Source organism: Anser cygnoides, chromosome 6 (genome assembly GCF_040182565.1).
Source record: "Anser cygnoides isolate HZ-2024a breed goose chromosome 6, Taihu_goose_T2T_genome, whole genome shotgun sequence".
Classification (NCBI taxonomy): domain Eukaryota; kingdom Metazoa; phylum Chordata; class Aves; order Anseriformes; family Anatidae; genus Anser; species Anser cygnoides.
The window spans coordinates 30,575,919-30,589,275 of record NC_089878.1 but is presented as its reverse complement, the minus strand read 5'-3'; positions in this window follow the sequence as shown (position 1 = coordinate 30,589,275).

Sequence of the window (13,357 nt, the reverse complement as noted above, 5' to 3'; positions counted from 1 at the left end):
CCAGGAGTGTGGCCTGGCCACCAGATGACGGAGGGCAGGGGATAATGATAGCTGGGCTGGTTTTACAGCAAATGATAGAAGACAAGGCTACTTTTTTCCAGTGAAAAGGAGGGAGATGAGGAGCTGGGGAGAGTATGTTGCAGTCATTAACACAGAGTTTAAAAGAACCAGCAGTGGCCTGTGTTTTAAAGTCCAGTCGGTAGCACTTAATAGCCTCGGCTTCCCGCAGAAGTCCCTTAGCCTGTTTGCAGTTGTTCCCGGCAGTGAGATTGGTAGATTTATATGATTTTACAGGGGTACAAAAGAGGTGCTTTGCAGCACAGCACCGTTTCCTCTTAATGGACTCTGTGACAAAACAAATTTCAGTGGTGTAAAAGTGCCTGGGCTGCTGGTCCAATGTAGTCCATTTGCAAAACCCTGTGGTGAGCGAAAGCCGCAAGACTGGTTATAGCCATGCTGTGAAAGATAGCAAAGGCGCTGATCAAATCAGGCACATATAAAAGGACAAATTTAAGGCAGTGACCCGTGCATTTTAAAGAATATCATTCTTTTTGCTCCTGAATTCAGTCTAAATGTCCAGTGTGCTGGGTATTGCACAGGATACTGCAGACAGGGTATTTTTGTGGCTTCACGAACCATCCTTCAGGGAAGCTGTATGTATTGCTGTCCCCTTGTGCAAGGGTGTATTTCTTCCTTCCAAACAGCTCAGCCCCTGTGAGTAAGAGTGTAAAATCATCCTTGGGAAGTGGCCAGGTCCCCTGGCAGCAGTGTGGCTATATCAAGGCCTCTTGGAAGGGGGGAAGTTGCATAAGGCAGGTTGTGAGCAGGGCAGGGTGTATGAAGAGCGGCCCTGGAAGAAGGGTCTCGCAGACCTGGTGTTTCTCCTGACTGAATGGCCATTGATTGTGTGTGGAGGCAGCTGCAGAGAAAACCTACCCATGCCCCTGGAAGATGCTTCCTTCAAGAACTTTATTCTGCTTCTTTCTTATTAAGCGTGGGAAGTTCTTAGCAGGACCCTGCTCAAACTTCACCTTCATAAAAACTCTTGTATTCATTCCCGATAATGGTTGGACTCTGGGAGCAGCCACAACAGAAATAATTACGAGTATTGCTTGAGCAGGAGGATAGTCTGTCCACACCTTGTTCAGCTATGAGACAGCGATGTTCCCCTGGTCCCTGGGGTAGTTCCCCTTCATCCCAGCTGGAGTTAAGGCAATCTTATCTCCGCCAAATTTCCAATTCCTCTTCACTTTCTGCCTGTGCAGAGCAACCAGGGAATCTGGACTGATGGACTGCTGTTACAGCTGACACCTGACAGCTCTGTTTAGACAGCGCAGATATGGGTGCAATGTCTGGTTGACATATGACTTGGATGTTAGGAATGACGTACATCTAATTCACCATAGAAACTTATTTTAGAAAATGTCTACAGCTAAACCTAGCAGTCCAGTGCACAGGAGAGGGGAGGAAAGGAACCTGTATATTAAAATACCTTTTGTCTGGTGGTGGATGTCTGGTGTAGACCTGACAACGTTGTCCTCATTGACAGAAGAATTGAGCCAATTAGCACAGATAAAGCAAGGTGGGCTGGGTTAAGTGTGGGGTGCAAAATTGTACCATACCTGGACAGAAATTGTTTGAGTTGTTCCATGAGCTTAAAGGAGATGTGAAGTCTCCCATGTTCAGATGACACCTCCGTGCCCTCTTAAGTCCACGTATTCGCACAAAACAGGAGAGCAGTCACACTACAAAGCAGAAGTTAGATTTGTCAGGTCCATCCAGTTCTAAACAGATTTAGATCCGCTCCCCTTCAGCTTTCTTGGGTATCAATGGAGAAAAGTGAACTCTAATCATCCAGTTTACATTCCTGTTTGGCCACACGATCTATGCAACTGAAATATCACATAAGTCCACATGCGTGAGCATTCAGTCATACACACGTACCCTCAGAGGGAAGGAGACCAGCCACGTCAGTATTAGATGCGTGGTGTTGGGATGACTTTGAACGAGTGGCATACGTGTAGGGGGGCATGCTCCCTGCTCAGGACCCTGAAACAACCCAACCTACAGACACCTAAGAGTCTGCAAATTGTGAGTAGCCAGGCCATTGAGTACATCCACATTGCTGAAAGTACATGGACACTGAAGCATCGTTCCTGGGGTCTCACACCATCTGCGGTGTAATCCAAAGGTGATGTGGAGAGGAAAGCCAGAAGGAGTTTGACAGCTTTCTTTATGGCTACAGGAGCTGCTGCCGAAGCCAGGAAACACAAAGATCCTGTTGCCTTATGCTGATTTCTCGCTGTCAGCCCAACAGCTCCACCTTTCAGGTCTGCAGATCTGCAGGAACAGCTCAGGGTGGCAGTGCTGCCTTGTGGTTTGAACCATTCCCTGGGCTGATATCTGTTTATTGCTGATGCACAGAGTTGTATCCCTAGAGTGGGCACCAGGGGTTTCACGTGAAAAAGACACGGATGCAAACTGCAGAAAGCTGTGCCCTGCCATGCTGGGTTTAATTAAGGGCACACTGACAAAGTCCCTGTTGGGTAACACCTCTCTGCAGTCACAGTGTGTTGGAATTCAAGTGGCTTAATGGCAAGGCTGAGTTTGGGCGCACATCTGGCAATATAAAATCACTGCCCTGTAGGAAGAGATGGCTGTTCCTATTTTCTGTGTTCGGAGTGACTGCACATGCCAAACACGCGTTTCCGCTACAACTGATAGAAAGGAAAAATGTATTACAGCTGTAGGAAGCATCGGAAAGGAGCAGGATAACAAGCCAAGCCACCAGTCGTTAGCTTTCCCAAAGGAACGCGCAGCCTTTTAGGGACACTCTGCGTCACCTGGCTGGGAGATGGTGGTGGCACAAGCGTCTGTATGGCCCCAGCTGTTTGGTGCGCTGGTTGCTGTTTCACCTGTGCTCTCAGCATTGTCCTGTCTCCCAGGGATGACAGCCAGTGCTTCATGCATTTGAGAAACTTCAAACAGATGAGGTACAGATGCAAAATCTGCCTGCTAAATATGTTCAATTTATTTTCCTGTGCAATTTATTATCTATGAGATTTATTTATCTATCTAATATTATCTACCTTCCTAGCTAGTTAGATACAGTTGTATAGACAGGGAGGAAGGCCATGGGACACCATATTTTTTTCCTAGGCATGTCCACTTTATCTGTCCAGAAATCACCATTCAGGTTGATTTTCAGAATTTGCCTTATTTTTCCTGGATTTTCAGTGTGGTCTGACCTACAGTGCCTGTATTGTACAGTTCCATTTCCCATGAACAGCAGATTTGCTGTGTGCATGCTCTTTTTTTTTTGTTTATGTGGAACCTGTGGCCCGTGTGCTTAAAAGCACATGTATTTGTCCTGGGGCTGCCAGATAGAAATAATGCAGCCCTCAGGATATATAAAGAGATACAGAAATACATTTATATATCTATATATGAATCATAAATCCAAACACATCCCCATTTACAGTGGCTGTCAGTTTTGCAGCAGGGAACTTCAGGAAGGTGTCCTGTTGCAGGCATCCTGCTGTGTGGCATGGTGCGTGAGTGAGTATGTATATAGAGCTGCCTGCTTCCCCTCCGTAATGCATCACTCAGGATTATTCCAGTCTCAGAGGCAATATCCTGTTCTGGTGCAATGACAGATTTAAGGCCTGAAATACCCGTGAATCTCTGTTGATTTGGGAAGAAAAACATCTCCACTAGGCAACGTGGGCCATTCCCCAAGCCTTCGCAATGCCCGAGGCAGCTAGTTGGCTTTTGAATCATGACTTTTGCTCTTCCAGCCAGCCAGAGGCTTCCCCTGCCACCTGCTTTCCCCTTGCATTTCCTCTTTGAACTGTGGGGTAACAACCCTGAGCCATAAGGGGGTGAAACAGGGTGCTTATAAAGCAGAATGTCAGCAGTGCCCAGGCAGAGCTGGTCATGGTGGTGGATGACCATCTTCACCTGTTTCCAGACCTGTTTTCTACAACCCTGTGGCTATGAGGAGCCAAACCTGGTGTTGCCCAAGGGGAAAAGGCTCCATGAGAGAGAAGACTCACTTTCTGTTTCTGTATTCACCTCACTTAAGCACAAACCAGCAGGGATATTTTGTCGAGGCACTGGAGACTCTCTGGCTTGAAATAAAAAAAAGGCAGAGCACAAAGAATGAGAAGTAGTAATGTGTAAAACGGAGCCAAGCAGTTTTGTAGGATTTGCAATCCTGCAAAACCCATGCAGGGCATTTTATCCTTCAGTGTAGAGATAAGATTTGCTTTTTTTTTTTTTTCTTTTTTTTTTTTGGAGGATGAGGGATTCTGTAGACTTCCTGCAGAACAGCTCTGCTGCTGTGCTGCTTCTGCTGCTGCTAGAGAGGAAGCGCAAAGGCTCCTGTTTAGTAGACATGGCCAAGAATCTCTCTGAAGCATCGGATGTCAAATCAACATTCTCAATCTCTCCTCTCTGTCTGAGCTGCTTTTTCCTTCATGTTCCTTTTGCTGCTTTTCTCCTTCTAAATCCTCCCCCCTCCTTTTCCCTGATCAAACCCTTTCTCTCATGGCAAACATCATTACTGCAGCAGGCAAGAGGAAATACGCCTCCGTCTACCTCAATCCCAGAGCAGACAGAAACCCAAGAGGAAAGGGCAAAGAACAACAAATAAGGAGATTTGCAGAATGCCAACACAGCAATGGCAGCGAGAAATACAAGACGGAGCTGTTAACCACACAAGGAAATAAATGCTCCTGTGGGAAAAATCATACACTAATGCCTATTAGCTTAATAGCCCTGTGGTTTAGGCAGAGGGCTGAGTGACGGGGGGCCTGGGCTCGGCGTGCTGCCTTGCTGCGGCTCAGCTGTCGCTTGGGAAGCCGGGTGCTCGTGCTGCCCTTGGTTGTCTTTGCTTTCAGCTTTGCCACTTTTCAGCATGGAACGGGAGCCAGGGAGGAGCCCACAGTGCTGTTGGATGAAGGAGTTCACCGGGTGTGTGCATGCACTCATGCGAGGGGCAGGGCTCTCCCAAAAGGTGTGGATGGTTTCTCCTCTTCCAGCTTATTCTCTGCCTGCTATTGGAGCTGAACAAGGATCTCCAGCACTTTTCTCCAGAAAGGAACTGCACACACAGGTTTTTGTTGGTTGTTGGGAGTTTTGGGACTGAACCTCAGAGCACAAAGGCCATGGCAAAAATAATAATTACACGGAGAAAATGATAAAGCCAGTCCAACAGAGAGCAGGAGGCCATCGGCAGTTTACCAGTTTACCAGGAAGGTTTATGAAGGAAAGAGAGGAAAGCTTCCCTTGGCGAAAAGATCAAGAGACACATTATGATATACTTTACCTCACAGTGTTTCTTGAAAAAGAGCTGAGGGCGTTGCTTTCTGCTTTAATATCTTGTATTAAACATTACAGGGATGAAGGCAAGAAGGTTGACTAGCTATGAGTTAATCCTAAAAACAGATATTTTTAGGCTGGGGAGAAGAAGAACTTTATTGGTTATGGTTAGACTTTTCAGCTCATAATGGACATCAATATTTTCTTTATTTGACTGCAGCTGTTTCTTCCTTGCATTGCTAAATCCCCTCTCCAGCTAGAAATGCCCTTTGCTGGTCAGAGTCTGCTCACACTTGGCAAATGGCTTAAAGATGCCAAGCACTGGGTCACTGAGTCCATGGCAGGTAAGTCGGTCCATCCAAGTACTGCGGAGTTTAAATCTGGGGGTGGCACAGAGTTAGTAAGAGATAAACACTGCTGTAGCTGTCAACACCAAGCTTTTGGGGTGAGAACATACCAGCTCCCAGCATCATTTTTCTGTGGGAAGGATGAGACATTAGGGAAGAGAAACAGAGGGGTGAAATTATGTTACGGATTATGAATGGTGTTGGTGAGGAAATTTTGAGTTTGAACGGGGAACCTGCTGGTAACCCCAGGTATGAGATTTTTCTCCACTTCAGATTTAGCCTTCTAAAGCTGTCAGGGCTTAGCTCAAAAGTGCTAACGAGTGGGTATATGGTGATGTGATGAACAGGCTTAAGTGACCTAGAGGAAAGAGGGGTCTCTAATGATGTGGGTGTTGCCAAACACTGCAAAGGCTTCATCAGGCCAAACATTGCAATTAGCTGTTGTTCACTAGTGCTCCTCACATTGCTTAAAAAGGATGGGCAAGATTATCCACACCTGGAAACTTCCACAAGCATGAGGGTGAATTCTGAACAGACATTAAAAAAAAAAAAAGGTGAAATTTAATATTTTTTTGCTTATGACCATGTCATGTCAGATTTACTGCCTTGCAGTGGCTGGCAAAAAACTTATTAGGAAATAATACTGCTACCTTGGAGCTGGAGTATTAATTTTTAATCGATTACTTCTTTGTGACGATGATGGAAGTGGAATATCAAAGATGGGTGAGCAGTGTACCACGTGCCCTCGCTGTTCTGGAAGCACACACTGAGCCTGAAGCTGTTCTCAAGGCTTTTGTTTCCCAGCCTGCCAAAATTAGCTTTTGCCAGCCTTCTGCATCCAGCAAGAGTGTGAACTTCTCCCAGCCTCTAATGCGTTCATTATCACAGTGCCACCGCAGGCTGACAAATGAGGAAGCGAGGGCCGAAGGGAAACTTAAACCCTTTGATTCTAGTGGGAATGAATCACCAAAATATGGCTTATGGAGTTGATGAAAATTAATAGAAATCTCTTGGCAGAGGAAGGGAGCTGAATCTGCATCACTCCGTGACCTGAAAGGGACAACTGAAGCACACCACAGGACACCCAGGGTATACTGAGATGTGTTGGGGAAAGGCTGCAATATGCAACTCCAACCAGAGCAGCACAAGCATGTGTCCCTAGCTTCTGCAAATGTCTTGCCATCACTGCTGCGCTGACAGCCCCTGTTACAGCCCAATGCATTCACTTGTGTGAATTCCCCTAGACCCATCTCTGCCATTTGAGCCTCTCTGGGCTTTCCCATAAGGTGGGTACCCAGGCTCCAGCTGGCCCCAAATGCTCCCCAGGAGCTCTGTTTGGAAGAGATGCTGATCTTTCCCCCAAGGCTGCCCTCTCTACGTGGCCAAACACATTCTTTCACCCCAAAGAGAAGCATCTGTTACCTACACATGGTATGACTGAAAAGCCAGCATCTGAAGATAAAACAGGATGGGGAAAATATTGCTTCAGCTGCAGCTGCAGGCTGGGAACAGCAAGTAATCAGGGAGGCTGAGAGCCCTCGGGTCCTCAAAAGTAAAGTCTCAGGCAAGCCACAAAGGGGCAAATATCTTGCTTTTCACTATCCCACCTGAGGGAATGGCCCCTTTGCTGCCCCCAGTCCCTCAAGCTGAAGCAATTTTGCCACTGATATGAATCATGAACGCCATTTTCCTGCAGCGAGCTGTGTTTATCCTTGGAAACTTCTCTTGACAAACTTTGCTTTCAAAGAGCAGGTACAATCAGAGCTTCTGGTGGTGGGAAGATACTCATGTGCATATGTGTGTGTACAGATATTCCTTAGATATGTACCACTACTGAGCACTCCAGGAGCACTGTTCATTTGATGTCTGTAATGAGACTTGGGTCCTGTGAAGAGAAGACCTTTATACAGTCCCAGAATTAGAAAGTGTGTCCTTATTCTCAATATGATGGCAAATTAGGATTTGTTTTTAAGAAGGACATAATGCCTTATTTTGGTGTGTTTGGCTTTTTAAACTTTCCGTTCTCTTAACACAGTTTTCTAATGTGACAAATTCCCAAAAAGTTTTCAATCCCCCTTAGGCTGAATATGTTATCTCAGCTACATCACTGCTTACTTCTCTGGAGGCTGGAGAACACAGTCCCCAGCCGTCTCCAAAAAGTGCAGGAGAAAAGAGCCCACTGCAGTTGACAGATGCAATGGACTCAAACTTTGCCTATGTGCACTTCATACTCAGAATACACAGATTTGCAGCCTACTTGATGAAAGAATTTTGGAGTTCATATAGCAAAGCAAACAAGAAACAAGGGGAAGTGTAAAAAAAAAAAACTTTTTTTTTCCTTGTCAGTTTTTCTGATTTAAGATTCTCTGGTAAAGGCCAGTGCGTTTGTATAAACCTAAGCTGGCAAGGAAAACACAAGTTAAAAGCCAGCAGTGAGTTGCTGTCCGAAGCTGTTTTTTTCATAACGATTATTTGCAATATCCCGGATTATAAGGACACGGGGTGTTTCACACAGGGTAGTGCTGCAGTCTCTGTCCCTTGAAGGCAAGTCTCGGAGCTCGAAGAAATCACAAAGCCAACCTTGGCCCTTCAGCTTTAAAAACTTCTCACCAGGCCTTGTGATTTTGCACAGGTCGTAGGCCAGAGCTGGGGAACACAGCAGGCGGTCCGATAGGAAAAGGCCATGAGATCTGATCCTGCCTGAAAAGGGACTTTCTGAGAGGAAGAGTGCCTTGTGGCGTTCTGTTTTCAAGAAGTTTGGATGGAGAGACGGGAAAAGCTCCCCAGTTCTGCCTCTGTGGTAACTTGGTGCTCGCTGCAGGACTGGCATCAGTGCGTGGAGCACTGTGCCCCATGGGGGCCAGATCTGACCCCTCGGCTTTGCCCGAGTTAGAATTTGTCTCTTGAAAACTGGATGAGGGCAACATCCATTGCTGTCACATTTAGGTTGGGGTGGATGAGCATCATCGCCAGCCACGGGGACAAAGCTGTCACAGGCTAGTCTGGCCTGGAAGAGAAGGCAGAAGCCTTCTGCAGTTTCAGAGGGAGAAAAGTCTGCTGGCTGGACAGTAAGTGTGCTAGGCTCTTCAGGATGTAGCCTCCTTTTACCAATTCTTCTTTCTCTGACAGATCAAAAGAGATTCAAGAACAAAGAAAGAAAATAGATTTGGGAGTTACAAGGAAAGAGCCTCTATTGCATATAAAGTGCATATGAATGAACCCATCCCTTGGCTTACATTTCACGGCTTGGGAGGAAATCAGTCCCAAGGTTTGCACTGAATGCAACAATTATGTTCATCCTATTTAGATTCCAGGCTCTATTTTATTTTATTTTATTTTATTTTATTTTATTTTATTTTATTTTATTTTATTTTATTTTATTTTATTTTATTTTATTTTATTTTATTTTAAAGGCCTGTGCTGTTATTTTCCATCCAGCCAATCTTAAAAGAGGTACATTTGAGAGGCCAACTTGATTTGCTCTTTCCCATGGGGAATAATAGGTGTGAAGGTGTTTAGAAAAATGAAAATTAAAAGAACCCTTTCATTACAACAAAGGGTTGGGGGGGATATAAAACATCCAAAAATCCACATCCTAAATACTGTAGCCAGAATCAGGCATGAAAACTCACAGACTTTTCTTCTTCTGGCTCAACTTTCCTTTAGACAATACAAAAATTGCTCATGACTGCTGTCTCTCCAGAAAGTTTGACCAGCATTGCCTCAAGCTGTGTGCTCTCACCATTATTAATATGTACCATTCGTGGAAGTTTTGACCTCTTTTTTGAATAATCAAAAAAAAAAAAAAGAATGAAAAGAAAAAGAAAAAAAAAAGAAAAAAAGACTTTCCAAACAGTCACAGCTTTATTTCAATCCAGTCCGCTACATCCTTGTAGGTCTCCATGAAAGGCAAATAGGCATATGTGGAGTATAAAGAGGAGCTCAGGCAATTTTACGCAGCTCTTTCCCCGCCACTGCCTGCCTCAGTAATCTGACAATAAAATTGGATTTTTGGTATCTCTTTAACACTCCAAAAAGTAAACCCCTTTCATAACATGTATCATTTTCCAAGGTAATTTAAAGAGAATACCTTTCACTTTTAAATTGCCCTTTGGCAGATTTGAAACTGCTGTTGTTTTGTGAAAGCTCTTGGCATTTAAAACTGCTTTGTATGAAGGAGGAATAAAAAAAAAAACAACAACCTTGCAACCCTGGCTACTTCACGTTCCTTCTGATCTGTCCAGAGCTTTTCAAGTGAGTGGGAACACGCAGACAAATGCATTCTGAAGAAAATCTCATTTCGACCCTAAATGGTGCTTCACAATTTCCAATTCATGCTGTTGCCATTTTTACAGGAATTGATGGCTGCCATTGTTATCAAAGCTGACAGGCCTCTAGTAGGTTGCACAATCAGCGCAACCTGCTCGAGCCTTTCATTATTCCCAAGTGGCAGATTCTCATGATATCTCTCTTTTATAGGCATTGCTCATTTTTATTTCGCATTTGACATGGCTCCTCCACTTGCTCACTCCTGGGGTGCTGAGATAAAACAGCTCCTCTAAAGTTAAAGGAATGACTGCTCCGGTACATGCTGAATGTGGCTGGTGACTCCCATGCTTTCAGTGCATTTCAAATGAAACGCTGGTCTTTTTATCAAAATTAACAGTTGGGTAATTGCCCAACATGGGGATTTATTCTACTCCACCCTGTCATTCAAACAGCATTTTACAGACATGCAAATGTCCTCTGAAAGCAAACCCAAATCAAAGGTTTTGGGGGCTTCTGGTTTTGTGCCTGAAAAGATACAGAGGACAGTATTTCCACTAAACTGTTTTTGTCTAAAAGCCCCTCTTGTATCAGGTGGCAGGACCAGAAAGGGTGCTGAAAAATCATTGAATGGCCAAGCTGGCCATTGGGCTGAAAACCAGGACGAGTAGAGGAGGAACGAGCAGGGATAGCCAGCTGCTGGGAACTCAACAGAGTGAATAGATAACAAAACTCACTGCAGTTGAGAGGTATGTACTTGCCTCAAGAATAATTTTAATAATATAATAATAAAATAATTTAAGAATAATTTTATTATTTATAAAAATAATAATTTAGAATAATTTAAAACCTGAAAGAATGGTTTTCCCCTCCCTCCCTCCCTCCCGTGTTTTGTCTCCAGACAGAGGCTGTGCCCTGGCCTGTGAAAGCCCCATGAGTTCCTTGTGTGGCACAGATGGCACTGAGGTGTGAAGGTGGAGCAAGATCTTTTGACTAATCCTTTGTAAAGCTTATTTTTCAGTATCTTACTGTATAAGATTTGCATAATGTCTTGAGATTCCTAGCAGCTCTGGGAAAAGACCTACCCAGATCCTCCAATGTCATCCCAAAGACCTTGAGTCTGCCCCCATTCTTCATAAGGGAAGATCTGTTGCTTAACAGAAATAGAGATGGAAGAAAACCAGCCTTGTAGGTAAATTAAGAAAAATATTATGAACAAATAAATTAGTGAGTAGATATTGACAAATAAGTAACTCTACAGCACCTAGTAGCATAATCATCATAAATAGTCCAGACAAGATTGGCAGACATGGATAATATTTTCTTATTATTAAATCAAGAGCCACATTGAGCAAATATATATATGTATATACATATAATCAAAGGAGCTTGTAAGCATAACAGCCTTTCTTTGGGTCTGAAATAGAAGCAGCAAAGTTTCAGGTAAATAAACATTAGACGCAATTGTCCTACTTTGATTTAATTACAGGAATCAGTTAAACAATTAGAGAGGAAAGGGTTGTTAAAATCTCAGAAGCAGGTGGGAACACTGAGGTTTGATTTCCCAATACAATCTTTCATGATGATTCTGAGTCAGGTATTCAATCCCCTCCATTCCCTTTGCTGTTTTTTCCTGCTCTTATCTTTGCTGCACAGCCACCACTGCTTGTGCAAAAGTGCTGTGACCAGGGTCAGGGAACTAAATGAGTTCAAAAACAAACCGTGAAAAAAAATCTTCTAAGCTTCTCCTTTGGGTCACAAGACTACAGTAGGGTTAGGAGGAGGTGGCAATAACTGCTAAAAACATCAACTCATGGCCCCACTGCACCCAGAACTCTGAAAAGCTGATACCGTTTTTGCTCAGCTGGACCTGGCATCACTAGAAATTAGCAGAGAATGGTAAAAGGCTGCTTGGCCATTGTCATGCCACGTAGGATAAGCAGTGTTGTTGTCAAGGGCATGCTGTCTGAAGATTGTTTGTGTCACATAAGGTGGAGCCAAAGTTGTTATGCAGAAAGACTCTGAGAACAGGGAGGACATTTCACGGTGGATGATAGAGAAACAGATAATTCTGGTATTGATGGGCAGGGTTCAAGATGAACTGTTTCTATTTGATTTGTTATATTATAACATAATATGTAATATTATCTAATTGAGCATTAGACTTGAAGAATGATGGTCTTGGGACAACAACAAAGAGTGAACAGATCCCACTTCTGTTCTCAGTGCTGCCAGAGATTTCCTGTATCCAAAAAAAACCTTACGTCTTGTGCATTTGATTCTCCCACAAAATGAGGCTAATAGGGTCATCCACATAACGGAGAGTCTTGATTTCCAGAGATATCCTCTGATATGCTCTTCAAGGAGAACATGTTCTTGCCCTTATGGTGCCTTGCAACAGCTTTGATGAACGAGATCTTGCTCTCCTGATAAAACAGAAGAAAACACATTCCTGACCAAATAAGACTTGTTCCAATAATATGTTCCCTTCCTAAGCACAGCTGAAAGACCCAGCATAAGAGAGAGGTTCATCATATTACTTACACCTGGCAGAAAGGCCCTTAGGTACCAGCAACAAACACAGACTAAGAATCTACAAACAAACCAAGTGAGCAGACAACCCTAAGCATGCATCCCCTGCCTGTATCTTATATATGGAAATTTTTGCTTGGAAATCTCTAAAGGAGGTGCTGGAGCCTCATAGCCAGACAGAAAACTGGTGGATGATGCTGTTTTGCAGACTTCTGCTACCCAGGGCACTCTTCTCACATCCATATTCCCTGCAGTTCCTGCTGGGAGGTATCACAAGAGATGAATTTCACACCATTCAACATCACAGAACAAAGTGGCAGCTTATTATTTGATGTATAAATTATCCTCTTTCATTATGTTGGATGCTTAAACACACTATCTAAAGACGCATTCTTCTTTGTAATAAGATACAAGAGGTTTGACTATTTTTAATGTGACAGAGGAGCTTCCTTAGAGGATAAATCCCCAGCAACACAGACTTGCCTGGAAACAAGACAGAAAATGTTTTTTCGTATTAAGTTATCCAAAAGCAATCCCCCAAAGGCTACGGATGCACATTCAACGTGTGGTTCCAGCTGATGCATTGTGAGCAAAACACTGGCCAGAAATCTGTTGATTTCGTGGACATCTCACAACAGCTGCAGCAGCCCCATGGCTGTTGTTTACTTTGCACGTTTCTGGGGGAGGACAGCCTCTGTGCTTTGTCCTGCCCTGGTGAAAAGCCCTGACCCAAGTTCTATCTTTAATCTGTTCTGCTGCTGAAATGAAGGCAGGCTTTAATGTCAGAGCTTAGCTTTTCCTGTCTGCTGAAGCCTCCTCCTTTATGGGAAGTGCTAGTCAGAAGAGTGACCCAAAGCTGACTCAATGGTGGGAATTTATTAGGTGTTTGA